Here is a 16480-nt window from a genome sequence, read left to right as displayed (position 1 = left end):
TCAAAACTTTAAAACAAACTGAATTGGGGGGCTTCGCCACCCACACTCCCTCAATGTGAGGAGCTGTGTCCCCCACCCCCCTACTTTAATGTACCAACTCCGAGATCACACTACAGTGGAGGAAACAGCAAAACCCCAAAGATGGCCCACTGATTTTCTTCCCTGGGAAAAAATCGATGTTCACGTCACTTGGCGGTTTAGGGCTTTCGAACTTTTCATTTCCAACAAAGGGCATTCGAATTCATCACCATTTGATGTGGTGATATAGACCCCCTAATTAAAGCTTCATTGAACCATTGCAGCCCCTCTTGGTGAGGAATAAGCCTTTAATGAAAATAATTAAGAAAAGTAGATTTTTAAAAGACAGTTTGATGCAACTCATCAAAAAAAATGACATGTTTCCTGCCAGGTTGACAGTTCTTGCTCTGGTCACCATTCCCATTGTATCCTGATTGATATTAAAGAATATGTTAATACTTTAGATAAAAAATGTTTTGCATTATATGGATAATTTGGAACGAGAGACTGAATGGGATCATGTTTAATGGAAGGTGGATATTACCAAATATACCAAGGAAAATTAAGTGGTGGCTGTGGAAAAAAGAGTTGGGTCTATACATATGTAAAGAGATGTTAATAATGAAGGAACGCAATGTTTAATGTAAGCTTATTTTCTTGTAAATATGTAAATTGTAAATAGTTGTACGAATAAGAAACCTTACTCTCTTTGATAAATTCCATGGGATTTTATACGTTCACCTGAGCTCCCACCAACTCAAGCAGATGAGACCTCAGTTTAAAGTCTCACCCGAAGGATGACACACTCCGGAGTACAACCCCCCCCCCCCCCTTATACTGCACTGAATCTAGTAATCCATCTACTTGATGTGAGAATAATACTCACAACCTTCTGCATCAAAAGAAAGTATGCTTCCTGTTGCACCACTGACACTGCAGAAGTGAAGGATAAGAAAAGAACTTTTAGGTCACATGAGAACAGGAAATGTTTAAGTAGTATTTAGATAAATAGACAAAATGAATCAATCAAATAAAAAATAAGTTGGTGGATAAGTTAATGTGACTATGTGAATGGCAGTTTGGGGTAAAAATGACTGCATTAGTTTAGGAAGCCACTCTAACTGCGGCTGCTTTATGAGGAGCACAATACTCTGGCATGTTAATGAAATGTATTGAGTACTGTCAGTAAAATATGTCATGACAGACCATCAAATGGTAAAACTTTTGTTCAGTTACAGGCAACATGCTGTGGCATCTTTGTGCTATCACATGTCATACTCTTATTTAAAACATGCAAATGCCAGCTACTTATCTACATCCCAAAATGAAGCCACACTGTCTAGAGTATCCTTGTAGTACAGTGAAATATTTGCAGGTTATATTGCCATAACACACTGTTAAAATATGTGAACCTGAGACTGCTGTGTAACTTCTCTCTGCACTGTACTTTGGATATACGAATACGTTTGTGAACCATTTTGTTTGTGGATAAATGTATGTGAACATTCCATTTCTAAACCTGACAAGTGTTCCTGTTGTGACATAAAGCTATTCTTGATGAGTTGTGTCAGGAATTAATGTATGCATTTCTGTATGTTGTGCTGGAAACGGGTATCATTTCAGAAAATGTAGTCTTCTTCCTGCTTATCAGAATACTCATGAGAACTAAAACGGGAAGATAACACTGTTTATACTATTCCTGCCAGGCCTGCATTCTAAATTATTAATACACATTCTAAAGCTAATGCAGATGTTTTAGAGGTCCGTTCTGCAGAAGTTTATTTTTGTTCATGTTTTCTACTCCCCATTTTATGCTGTTTTTGTAGCCCAGTTGCTAAATTCATTGTAAGATGAACAAGGCTAAGGTAGTCTTTTTGATTTACCTGTATACTGCAAGTCCCTACAGTTTCTGCAATACTCAAAGCTTCCTTAGGGCAGTATAACCATGCTTAATGAATACCAGGTAGTGCTACTGCAAGAGAAAGAAATGTCCTCATTTCACAACACAGCTGAAGAAGGCTTTACTGAAGGCCACTGAGAACTAAGCAGTACACCGCTGTAGTTAGTGTTTCTGGCATTTATTTCAAGCTACAAAAAGGGTTTGTATACAAATGGATTCTAAAGCAGTGCATAAAGCAGAAAAGTGTGTGTGTGTGTGTGTGTGTGTGTGTGTGTGTGTGTGTGTGTGTGCGTGTGTCGTACTTGCGCACGTCCGTTCATATGCATGTCTGTGTATATGCATGAGTGTATGTATGTTTTTATGGATGGGTGTGTGTTAGCATGCACACATTCAGAATACATCAAAGTGATGATTAAAAAATGCTCTTCATGTTACCTGACGTCTGAGGTCAGAGGTATTAATACCAGTTCCATATCTTTTTCTTTTATTTCTTCATCTTTGTATGGTGTCTGGTAAATTATCAATTATGTTAAATTTCCATAACCATGCAGATCACTTCTACATACATTTACTCAAATAAATTTCATTGCTGTTAGAAGAGTGCTTCCATTGTATGGTCTCTACTAGGACATCAGCAGCAACATACAATTTTGCAGTAACGTACAAGTCACAGGCAGTCTTCTTGCATATAAGAAAACATTGTTTTTTCTAAAGAAGCAAGATATATAACTGGTGAATCAGACTATGACGTGTTAAATTGTAAAGTTAAATATAAGACACAGCTTTATTTAAACTCTGTGTGGAAAAATACATTTTCCTCTGCATGTAAGGGACGGGCTAAAGTCTCATATTTCTTTGTCTTTCATCATTTTTATTTATCTTTCTATCTCTTTACCTAACTACACCTGACTGTCCATACATCCATCTTACAGTCATAGACTTTACAAGGTAGTGGAAGGTCTATATCACTTCAGCAAACCTTCACTTCAACAAATGACATTTCATCGGAAATGCCGTTCATCACATTCCCCTCATGTGAGGGGTTCCACCCCCACATCCACTGCTAATTATATAGACTGACTCTGGAATCACATTACAGTAGGGAAAGGGCAAATTTTCTGATCCTCACTGTACTGCAATCTCAGTGTGAGCAGTTCGATAAACAGCATGTTTGATGCAACTGCACTGAAAATGCCATTCAATTAACTGATTTTTCACTGAACTGATAGGGGCCCGACTTGGGTCATGGATCATAATGACACTGCTAGTCCTTACTGTCATAGTCTACCTCCTACCTCCAGGATGGCAAAACAAGTCAGATTCAGGAGGAATTTACAGACACCCATCCCATTGTCAATGACTGTTTAAAGGAAACAATTGTATTCAAGAGCTGGAGGAAGTGATGCGCAAAAAAGCTGCCCCTCCTGCATAAAGTTTTTCTTTGTTGTTGGAGTTTCAAGTATTTTTTTTTTTTATCTTCAGTTTAAGTGTTTCTGAAGCCACTTGTTTTAGGGAGGTATTGGAGAGCAAGGAGGTTTGGGTTCATAAAGGCACAAAATGCTAGACATCATCATCATCATCATCATCATCATCTTCTTTTGGCTGTTCCCGTTAGGGGTCACCACAGCGAATCATCTGTTTCCATTTCTTCCTGTCTTCTGCATCATGCTCTTTCACACCAACCGCCTGCATGTCCTCTCTCACCACATCCATAAACCTCATCTTAGACCTTCCTCTTTTCCTCTTACCTGGCAGCTCCATCCTTAGCATCCTTTTCCCAATATACCCAGCATCCGTCCTCAGCACATGTCCAAACCAACGCAATCTCGCCTCTCTTGCTTTGTCTCCAAACTGTCCAACCTGAGTTGACCCTCTAATATACTGATTCCTAATCCTGTCCATCCTAGCCACACCCAGTGCAAATCTTAACATCTTTAACTCTGCCACATCCAGCTCGGACTCCTGCCTTTTCGACAATGCTACCGTCTCCAACCCATATAACATAGGTGGTCTCACTACCCTCTTGTAGACCTTCCCTTTCATTCTTATTGGTACCTGTCTGTCACAAATCACTCCTGACACTCTTCTCCACCCATTCCACCCTGCCTGTACTCTCTTCTTCACCTCTCTTCCACACTCACCATTACTCTGAACTGTTGATCCCAAGTACTTAAACTCATCCACCTTTACCAACTCTACTCACTGCATCCTCACCATTCCTCTACCCTCCCTCTCATTTACACACATATATTATGTTTTAGCCCTGCTGACCTTCATTATCTCCACCTCTCCAGGGTCTCCTCAACCTGGTCCCTACTCTCACTACATATCATCTGCAAACATCATAGTCCACAGGGCCTCCTGTCTAATCTCATCTGTCAACCTGTCCATCACCATTGAAAATAAGAAAGGGCTCAGAGTTGATCCTTGATGTAAGCCCACCTCCACCTTAAATGTATCTGTCACTCCCACCGCAGTCCTCACCAATGTCACACTACCCTTGTACATATCCTGTACCACTCTTACATACTTCTCTGCCACTCCCGACTTCCTCATACAATACCACAACTCCTCTCTAGGCACCCTGTCATATACTTTCTCTAAGTCTACAAAGACACAATGCAACTCCTTCTGACCTTCTCTGTATTTCTCCAACAACACTCTCAGAGCAAATATTGCATCTGTAGTGCTCTTTCCTGGCATGAAACCATACTGCTGATCACTAATCATCACCTCCCTTTGTAACCTAGCTTCCACTACTCTTTTCCATAACTTCAAGCTGTGTCTGATCAATTTTATCCCTCTGTAGTTACTGCAGCTCTGCACATCACCCTTATTCTTAAACAGTGGTACCAAAACACTTTTTCTCCACTCCTCAGGCATCCTCTGACTTTCCAAAATTTCATTAAACAATCTGGTTAAAAATTCCACTGCCATTTCTCCTAAGCACCTCCATGCTTCCACTGGTATGTCATCTGGGCTAACAGCCTTTCCATTCTTCATCCTACATCACCAAAATGGAATCTATAACACATAGGCTATAGGGACAGAGCTCCATATCTATCGTGGTGGCTGACTGTATTTAGTCCAACTACTTTTTTATTAGTCAGGAATATTTGGGGTCTTTCTAGCCATGTGATGAGTTTGTAACATGCCTCTCAACCTCTTAGAGCAAGAAATCTGGACAGAGCTATAAATAATGAGGGGATAAAGGTCCAAAAATAGGAACACCTTTTAAATATTGCTCTTACAAACATAGAAAGTTAGTAGAGCAATAGATTTTGCATTAGCATGATTTTCTCAAGGGTATGAAATCTGAAACTCAAATGTATGTTTTCTGACTTCAACTCTCAGTGTTTTGCCAGAAGACCAACATTTTGTTAGAAACAGACAAAAAAAATGAGGCAAAAGTCTTGATGGGTATGATTTGTAACAATAGCTATCTATGCAAACATTCCAAGAAAAAATCCTAAGCCTTCTAGACTTTGGTGTATATTTAGAAGCCATGTGGATGTCCTCCCATTATTTATTTGTATACTGCCTTTAGATTTTCTCTTCCCAATCTTTTGTAATTCACCTCTGATTGATTATAGTCATCATGCAATATTTTAGTTTGTTTTAGTAATCCATTTTTTTAAGAGTAACTTTTCTAGGCTCAACTAAAGCTCTACCAGAGCTAGTCTTTCATTCAGCAATCATCTTTCTTTTTGCCAGTACTCTGTTATTAATCCATGGTGAGGAAGGCATTCTCTAACATGCAGTCTGAACTTCTGCTTTGCCTCACCAAACTCTGTTGCCTTTCCATCTCTAGTTATTTGTTCCCAAAACCTTGATAATTTTTCTAATTTTCTAATTTTCAGCCCCCTCGTCCACTTTTTATATCCCTACTTGCAATAATCCCATTTGGTAAAATATTTTTTCCATTCATGTGTTAACTTAATTCTTAGAATACTTTCTGCATCTTTATGAATATAATATTCTGTGTGTTCCTTAAGGACCTGCATCCAAAATCCTACTCTGTCCTAACTTCTTGAACTTTGCCCTTGTTCTACAAGAAGCATCAGCCTATTCTACTTACTGCTTCATCTAACTCTATTAACTATGGTCTACAGCTTCTCCTCTGGCTGATTGAAATGCACCTGAGATTTATATAGAACTAAAGTGATTAAAATATTCTCTGTTATTGTATCTTGCTATCCATACCCATAATCAAAAGCTTCATTTTCCTTAGTTTTTGTATTATGTTTAGTCTCCTCCGTCGTACCCTTAGCTGCCATAATATAATCCCTTTTTAATTCATACACCTAATACTTCATCTTATCAGGTCCCCATAAATACGGGTATTGAACCAATTTGTGTTTCAGTACATAGTGTACCAATACATACATTGTTTTAGCTTTATTTTTTTATATCCTGAAAACACTTGAAACTGTCTCAAAATATTTCACAACACCAATATATCCTTTTCTGTATTTATTAAAGACTAACATTTCTTATTACCATGACAGTTATAGCCTTGATTTTTAAGTCCCTTATATTCTTTAAACGCAGCTTATCAGAAAGGAACCCTACCCCCATTAATTCTTGCCTCCAACCCTTCATATATCTTTCTAAATAACATTATTATTCTAAGTGATAATTTCGTTTGACAGGATACTAATTGCAAAATTGTCAACATCTCTGTTCACCATATCAATCTGAAGCTGGATGTAGTTTGTACTGTAAGCTGCTTTGAAGTTTTTGAGATCTGTTTACCAAATGTGACAATGATGCGCTTTTTGTAGTTAATTTAAGCCCATTTCTAATACACCGTTGATTGTCATGGTTTATCCCTTGCTGTAATACAGTATTGGATGTTGAGTGGGCAACAGCATTCAGCTTGCAATCAGCCATATACCTGAGTTAGTGCACTGCAGACCCAAGATACTGAACAGAACTTTATTTTTATTTGCTTACTATTTATTTTGCTTTTGTTTATTGAGTCAAAAAACTTTCCAGTGGAGTCTAGGAGGGGAAAAAGGCTGTAACATACTACAAACATTTGTAAACAGACATTGGGTAATATACATTAACAATTACACATCTATTTGCTCATTAGATTACATTCGTATCTAATAAAGGCAACTATTACGTTATAAAACCTACTTAATGCATTAGTAGACTTTGAACATTAAGCATTTGAAGAGGTGTATTAGTGGGTTTGTAGGTGTATTACTGTGATTAGTGCTTAAAAATTCAGAGAGAAAGGGGGTGAACTAGATAGGTCAGAAAATGTTAATGTAGTTAAGAGGTAGGGTATAAAATAGATTAATAGATAACTGGGTATGGCTGTCATAAGGTTATATTAGAAATATAGAGGTGCGATGAGCAGTGTCAAAATTATTGTATATGGCTAGGAGATGCTAGTAAAATTAAATCAAAAGGTGCTTCAAGAAAGTATTAATTTAAAGGTGTGTACACTTATGCAACCAGCCTATTGTACGTTTTTTATTTTTTATATTTTTCCCCTAACAGATTTGTTTGTTTTTCAATTGAATTGTGCAGGTTATAGGTTACATTAAAGGCGGGAAAAGTTTTGAAATTATTTATTGTGGTCTCCTCTTTTTATATCACAAAAACCTGACATTTTAACAGAGGTGTGTACACTTTTTATATCCACTGTAATTGTAGAATGAGAGCTGAAGAGCTACAACAAATTATACACACTGTACCCTAGAAAGGCAAGCTCTACCACCAGCAATACAAGTAGAGGCTGTCTTGGATGCAACAGACCACACATGTCAAGACTTGATTGCCACCAACAGAATAAAAAGAAGTTAAAATGGATGTTAAAAAACACACACTTCACAGTCACTAGGCCTGAGTGCATAGCCGGCCTTAGGCATAGGCCAACTAGGTGGTCGCCTAGTGCACCACTCTAGCAGGGGGCGCTTTTCTAGTATTTGGGTGGTGTGGTGGGGGTGCCATGGAACCCTTTTGTCTAGGGCACCAGTTGACCTAAGGCTGCTCCTGCCTGGGTGCCACACAACGTGTTTCAGAGAGTAAGTAGGCTCAGGTGTTACATGACGATGCTTCTAGGATTTGTCAGTCTTCATTAGCACATACTTGAATGCAGCTAAATGGAGTCACTGTCAATAACTAGCCTTCATACAAAAGGAAATGCAGATATCAGTTGCTGGTGATGCCTATGAACAGGTCAAGGAGGAGCAAAGAGCTTTTAAAACAACAACGTTAAACTGACTTGCAGCAGTGCAGACGGCAATGCAGCTGAGCTAAGAGAATGAGGAGTTCCTGTTGACAAACAGCAGCAAAAGCATGCTACTCACCTAGTACTAGTAACAAGCTTTACCAATGATATGAAGTGGCTAAGAACCAAGACGAATGCAGGGAATGTTTGGTTGCAGTTATAAAGACTTTAAAACAAACCAGTTGCATCTATGCAGTTTATCATATAGAACTGTTACATGTACAGAGCATGACCAAATCTGGTAACAGCTGGTCACTTCAGCAGCATCTTTTGGAAAGAACAGCACAGAGAATCAAGTCCTGTTATGTAGTACAATGTAAAAACTACACTTAAAAGTCACTGCTATTCAAAAAATTGACTGCAAATTAAGCCTAGAAAATGCCTAGAGTACCAGTAGACTTCCTTTCTTCTGTAGAAAAAAGCCAAGAAATGTCCCAGATGAAGAAAAGACAAGCACAAAAAAAAAATTTCCTGAAGTGTTGTGGATTAGTAACAAGGTAAGATCCAATTAGAAATGGGCACGCCAGTAGCATTATGTAACTACCAAATAACCCATCCCAGTACAGCAGCATGTCCTACTGCACAGCATAACCAGTCAGGAAAAAAGCATGTAAGTTAAGGTTTAAGCAAATCCAAAGCCAGAACACCACAATGTCTGTATGTCTGTCTGTATAGCTATCCTTTTTATTTCACTTTGATGAATGGTTTGATCACCCTAGGTAAAGACCTTTTACAAATGATGGCAGGGTAGCAAAGATTTAGGAAAAAGGAACTTGCATTCAAATTAATAAAGTGTCCCTCTACAGCATATAGTGATAAAGATAAACATTGGAATGATTCAGAATTTTCTAAAGTAAACTTCAAGGTATACTTTCTTTACAATTATTAGCATAACCTGTTGTATTTATGCATTAATTTAAGAACATAAACGACTATGCAGCAGACCAGTCTTATAACTTGAATATTTTTAAAGCAAAAAATAAAAAAAAATAATTATTCATCTTGGCTTGTATTTGCATATCAAACACAATTAAGAATGTATCCTATTCTGTTTATTAGTAATGAGTTCTTTGAGTGAGAATAATAATCTACAATTGGAAATAATGCCTCGGGGTAAAGTTATACATGTAAATCATTCAATTTGTTTCTGCTGATTGAGTTTTGATTCCCTAACCAGACATAATACTTTACAAGTAAGATAAAACTGGGTTATTGATCTACGATGTAAATAGGAAATAAACATTACATTTTATGTTTTGGCCTTGGGTGTGCTATATAGATTACCAGAAAAAAATTATTTCTCTCTCTTTTTGCCTGTGTCTATATAGATAAATTAATATATATATATATATATATATATATATATATATATATATATATATATATATACACACACACACACACAGAAAGATGAGAGATGTATATATGTCTTTGTGTAGATGGATGGATGGATAGATATAGTTATAGATATGTATCCTTAGGCAGACCTTGCCAGTATTTTAGTATCTAGACAACTGGCTATTAGTGAAAGAATAAAGTACAATAAAAAAAATAAATACTATTGTGAGCAACTCCTCTGGTGGCAGCCCCTTGTCTATCACTGCCCACTGCCTTTACAGAATGCTGTTCAGACACTATATTAATGAAAGATTTCTTCATTCCGTATCCAATTCAGAGCCTTGTATATCTATTTAATATGCTTTGCATAGCTCCCAGCCAATGGAACAGATATCAACAGAATCAGGGACACTTTTAAAATATTGCTTCTATTAACTTGAGACATTGATGGAACAAGTGAATGTGAACTTATAAGCAGTTTCTGAAGTAAAAGAAGGATTTAACTCTAATTGCCATTATTTATTAAGTAGAATTCACCACATATTCTCCAATAGTCGCCAATTTTAGGAGGGATTATGAGGGACAGGGCTAAAACTTGAGTAAAAATCAGGGACAATTAAAAGGTACGATTGTCTTCTCTTGCAGTGCTGGAATTTCAGGTTTGAGCAGTTAAACATTCCCTTACTTACTTAAATACATATAAATATTCCAGGCACAAGCATTAATGCCCTTCTAGCTTGCCAGTGTACCAAAACACTTGTTCCCATAATAAGTGTCCAGGCTGTTCTTAAAAATATCTAAACTAGTGCTTGCTTTAATGTAATTAGATAGTCTGTTCCATGCATCAGCTGCTGTCTCAGAGAACCAATTAGTACACTTCTCATTCCTATAGAATCTTCTACATAGGTTATCTGATGATTCTCTAGGACTTTTTGATAGCCCCAAACATTCCCAGAGGTAGCTGTCCCTAAATGCCCCATACACCTGAATAAAATCCCCTCTTAGATGTCTATAAGAGACGCTGTACAAGTTCAGATATTTTAGTCTTTTGTAATAATTTAAATTTTCACATCCATGGATGCCCTTTTTATAGCTCCACTGTACTCTTTCCAGTTCACTCATGCTTGCCTTCTTACAGGGATTCCATATTGTTATTCCATACTCATGTTTGGGGCTAATGTAACTAACAAACAATGACTGCATCAATTTAGATTTCCTAGACTTTATAAATCTTTTTATACAACCTATGGTTCTATAAATATCATTAACCAATTGGTTGATATGATTATAAAAACTCATAGCTGGATCTACCCATATACCCAGGTCCTTAAATGAGTCTGCAGTTTCAATCAGTGTGCTGTAGTAAATATTCACCTTTCAATTTATGTCTCCCAAATCTCATATGCTTAGTTTTTGATGTATTTATCAGCATATTAGTCTCCTGTGCCAAAATGGTCAATTTAGTCAAGTTGTTTTGCAGATGTGCTTTATTTGTAACACATGTAATCAGTTTACCCAATTTCAGGTCATTTGCGTATAGACTGTAGAATACTTCAGATAGAAAAAATTACGTCTGAAAGATACAATCTAAACAAGTAAGGGCCTACGACAGAGCACTGTGGGACACCCAGGCTGTAACCAAGTATTTCACCTGTCCAGTTGCTGTATACTTGCCACGTCCTATTTGTAAGCCATGCAGCTATCTATCTTATCAAGAGTACATCAGTACCTAATTGTTCTAATTTATCGATCAGTGTTTTGTGTATGACCCTGTCAAATGCTTAAGTTACATATATATATAAATTACATCACAGCACGTTTTTTTTTATTCATAGCTGTCATTATATTGTTATAGAATATCATATTATTGTTTTCAACATGCATATGCTGATATATGGTTTCAAGTCCCACCCTATCCAATTCTGAAAATATCTTATCCAATATTACCTTCTCCATTAGTTTTCCACAACACAAAAGTAGACTTAAGGGTTCGTATGTCTCTGGGTTTGTCCTACTCCCCTTTCCCTTAAAGATAGGTGTAATAAGCATGTCTCCCATCTTGAGGAATCTCCCCATAGTTATATAACCTAGTGAATCTTTGGGTCATTGTTACTAATTCCGTCCCCTCCTTGTGCTTTGTTTAGATCCAGTTTGCGCAGTTCTTTTTCAATATAGTCTAATTTGACTCCAATATCTGAGGTTACCTGGAGGCCATTAGGAAAACTCATCACCCCTTTTGTGGAACCAAAGTGTTTTGCATAAGATTTTATAAATATATCTATAATCTGTTCTGTCTAAGAATAAATGTTAGAATCTGCACACACTTTATCAGTATGTATGTATTTACTCCTTCCACATCTTGGGTATCTATAAAAAGGTTTCCTATTATGCTCAATATCTTTATATACATTTTTTTCAAATTTTTCTTAATCTTGTCTCGCACTATGCTTAATCAGTTTGTTCAGCTTGTTTATTTCAGTTTTGAAAGTTGTAGTTCGACCTCTCTTCCATTTCTTATATATTTTTGTCTGTCACCTTAAACAGGTATCTTATTCTTATTGAAATATATTCCCCTGATGTTGTATGCCTAGACCCTGCCCTGATGTTAATCATTTTTTGATTATGCTCAATATCTTTATATAAATTTTTTTCAAATTTTTCTTAATCTTGTCTCGCACTATGCTTAATCAGTTTGTTCAGCTTGTTTATTTCAGTTTTGAAAGTTGTAGTTCGACCTCTCTTCCATTTCTTATATATTTTTGTCTGTCACCTTAAACAGGTATCTTATTCTTATTGAAATATATTCCTCTGATGTTGTATGCCTAGACCCTGCCCTGATGTTAATCATTTTTTGATTTTTTTGCACTCAATTTCTCTTTCAAAACTTTCCACATGCCTTCTGCATGTTTTCCACAGAACACCACACTCCAGTTAATTTTACAGAGTGACTGTTTTTGCTTCCATATAATCTGTAATTAACCTTCTGTGCATGTTTCAGTTTCAGTTTGGCAAAATTGTCTAGCAACAAATTAACCTTTATAATCCCATGATCACTGCACATCAACAGTGGTAAAACTTGACTTGAAGTAAAAGTAATTTCTTTAGGAACACAAACAATGTCTAGTATGTTCTGTCCCCTGGTATGTTTTTTGCAATCTGAAGAAGTTGTTCCTGAATATATGTTGTGAATGATTTCCTTACTAATGTTGTTGAATCAATATTATTCTAGTCTATTTCTGTTAAATTTAAGTCCCCAGCCAATGTTATTCTTCCCTCCTGTGTTTCATGCAAGAATTGTATGAATTCCTCTCTGTCATCTGCACTTGACTTTGGTGGCCTATACACTCCAACAATTGTTATATGTTCCAGGATTGTCTTTATTGTCACAGTTGCACAGTGTCTGAACATGTGTGCCCAAAATTAAGCTTGGATGCTCTAGACATTTCCATTTTTTAAAACAGGACATTTTTCCCATGTACATATTTACCCCAAAATACTTTGATCTGATATCTTGAGTCATACTTGGATACTCAATCATTTGAGCTGCCCTTGTAACACATATAACTCCACAGCTACAGTATGCATGTTTGTAAGGAACTGAGAATTGTAATATTTAATTTTGCTGGCTTTTGGGCCATGGCCATCCACAGATGAAGATCCATTTGCAGTGAAGAAAAGGAAGCTTGCTTTTAAAGGTATCCATTCAAATCTACCATTAATTGAACTAGATGTTTTCTTAAAAAGATCAAGTGTTGATTTGCAAGGAATTATTTCAGAATTCTTGATTCCCCAAGTGAGTGGACACAAAACTCAGGACTATTTTCCTTCAGTGCTCATCAAAGACAAGAAATCCTTGGAATGACTCTTGACAGCCTAGAAGTCCTCAGTATAAAAGATCTTTTGGGGGGCTTACAAATGTTATTTCACCTTCCTGACCATTTGCATGGACACTTAATAGATATAATGATATTTATATGCTGCCTTGTTAATGCTGCACAGCACTTTTAAGTAACGTCTGTTCATTAATTTATATTTATTCCTAATAGTGTAATGAAGTCTATATGATACAGACTCAACCTGGTGCATGCTAGCTGTTTTAATTCTTCACTTAATCTGTGTCTAAAACAAGAAGTTATGAAGAAGTAAGTATCGAGCCAACATATTTTCTGCTATAACAAAATTCATAAATTATATTATAAGCACCACATTTTTACCTATTCTGGCAGCTCATTAGGAAGTAATATGTCTATAGCATTGTGCAATTGCTTACTTAAGCATTGCAGTAGATAAATAAACAGGGAAGTGAAGGCATTCAAGACTTGCATTTTGTAAGCCTTAGTTTCCATAACATTGAAATATGGGCTGAGTAAACTGAGCAACCTGCTTTATTGTAATATTAACACACATGCACATAAACTGCTGTAAATTATTAATAGGTAGCAAACTCCATGAAAAGGACTGAGTAAGATGTGGGATCCTTTACAACAGGAGGGTTTTATGCTTGTTAGTCAAGAAGGTAAAAGCAATTTACTTGAGAGACAGAGGCAAGGGTAAGATGAGAGAACTGCTTTAAAAGAATAACATTACAAAGGTAAATGAGTGAACATTGTGTTGAGATGGGGAGTTAAATATAAGCATGGGAGAAGAAAACAGTAGAATTTTGCGGTTTGGAAGAAAGAAGAATAAAACAGGAAGGATATAGTAGTGGAAGGAGCAGAATCTAAGTAGAAAATATTGCTGGTACTGCTTTATTGTATATTCTCAGTTAAAATAAAGCATAGCAAAGTGTAAGTACAGAAAGCAAAAATGTAGAAAAAATAGAGGAAAATACATTTTAAGTGAAAAATTAATAGATTGGCGGAAATGTTTAAGTGGCCATTTATGTGCTTTATAGTTTCAGCTTATGAAAATGTAATTTAATAAGTGGTGAGTTGATTGATGTAGTTAAATATGGTAAGTGTTAAGGAGGTAAAAAGATTGATAATGAGGCTATCAAATTAAATGCATTTAGTTCTATGCAGCTCTTCCAGCAATCTGTCTTCTGATCCAGTGTTTTCTTACTTGAAACCACTCATCACAGCCAATAACATAATTATAAACCTCTAGCAGTGCAGTTAAACAGTCACACTTGTATTAAAAAATAATAAAGCACTAAGCAGTATCTTAAAAACAGAGTCAAAAGGCATGCTACTTAATTTCTACCATCGGTGCTTTTTCTTACGTGTTTGTGTCTTTCGGCTTTTCCCGGTTAGGGGTCACCACAGTGGAACTCCGGTCCGCTAATGATTGGTAGTGGATTTTTACACACCGGGTTACCAGCCCTGATGCACAACCTTCAACGAAGGCACTCCCCATTCACGTATGCCTCCACACATAAGCCGCTCTAGCTGAGAATCGAATGGGACAACGTCTTGCTATGAGGCGACAACGCTACTGCAGCACCACCACCGCAGTTGCTTTTTCTTACATGTATGAGCTATCAATTTGAAAGAAGAAAAATCTCTTAAGTTTATTCTATGTATAGTCACATTCCTGTTTGCTACAATCATATTTAGATTCAGCAGATAATAATTTCAGTGATATGAAAGGGTTAATAGCATGCCTCTGCATTAGTTTTTACAGTGGTTGTGGTCTGCTTCGTATGCATGCTGCAAACATTGATGCAATGTAAACTTTGTATCCATTTGATTTAGTTACAAAGTGGACAGTGATCCACAGCATGCAGAAAGTTGCAATATTGCTTTGTCTGTTTTCTTAAATCTGTCCCATAAAATAATTATTTTATAAACAAAGCTAGCTGCAAGTGCTGAATTCTGAATCATTTTACATACTAGTGATGAGTTAGCTGTTTGAAAATATCTGGAAAGCAAGGCAAGCAACTAATTCTAATTGTTATGCTGCAAACCATCACCCTAACCCATACAGCAGGAATTTAAATCAGTTCAGGAGATAATAGGGTATGTAAAATGCTGCAAACCTTCACCCTAACCCATACAGCAGGAATTTAAATCAGTTCAGGAGATAATAGGGTATGTAAAATGAACTGAGCCTAAATGAGAAGAAGGCACAAATCTTTGTAGTGAGACATCTGTCATCAAGAATAGCTAGCCAAATAGCTGTTGAACCAATGTAACACTGCAACATTTCTTAAGAAAAAAAATGAAAATACTCCTCCCCTGTTGAAATGAGTCTGAGCCAAGGCCTTTCCTCTTTCTACAAAATTAACTATTAATTATGGAGTTGTGGTATATGAAAGCTAAACATTCTGCTCTTCAGTGGATAGATGTTATAAGGGGCCTATAGTTGTCTGTTAGTTTATGACTGTGCCTAATAGTCTGCTCGCCCTAGCCACTGCAACAGTCCTGTGTTTGATTCCAACATACTTAGTTTGTGAGGCTCTGAACAAGTCACATAACCAGACATTTCTCCATGGTTGCCCTCTAAGCTTAATTTCTCCAAGTGTTTTGGGTTTCAAATACCATGATGGTAATGGACCCCTTCTTAAGTCAGGATATAATTAAGTTCGGGAAGATGGTATTCTTTCAGTTTTTAATGTTGGCTAAGAATAGTCTTTTCAGCACCCACAATGTGCCCAGAACTGCCTCCTTCAGTAGTTCATATAGAGTTACATGTATTGGTAACATATTAAATGTTTGTGTAAAGATGTTATTACCATTGGCCTGGGGATTTCCATTTAGGAGCTTTACTTAATTTTGTCTCAATTTATCTGGCTGTTACTTTATCACATTTCAGATCCTCTATGTTAACGTTCCTTCCTGTTCTTTTAATTCTTATATCCATTCAGCATCTTTATGTTCAAGTGGGTCTTCACAAATATTTCTTCTTTTTTTGGTGGTATTTCTGTTCGTTTTTCATTGTTTTCTAATTCTCTATAAAACCATTTTGGGTCATTAATTTGCTTATTATGCACTTTTCCTTTACATTTATTAGCATACCTTTTATGTTTTTCTGCATGT

Source organism: Protopterus annectens, chromosome 9.part0 (genome assembly GCF_019279795.1).
Source record: "Protopterus annectens isolate FY-2018-M chromosome 9.part0, PAN1.0, whole genome shotgun sequence".
Classification (NCBI taxonomy): domain Eukaryota; kingdom Metazoa; phylum Chordata; order Ceratodontiformes; family Protopteridae; genus Protopterus; species Protopterus annectens.
This window is presented reverse-complemented; position numbering follows the sequence as displayed.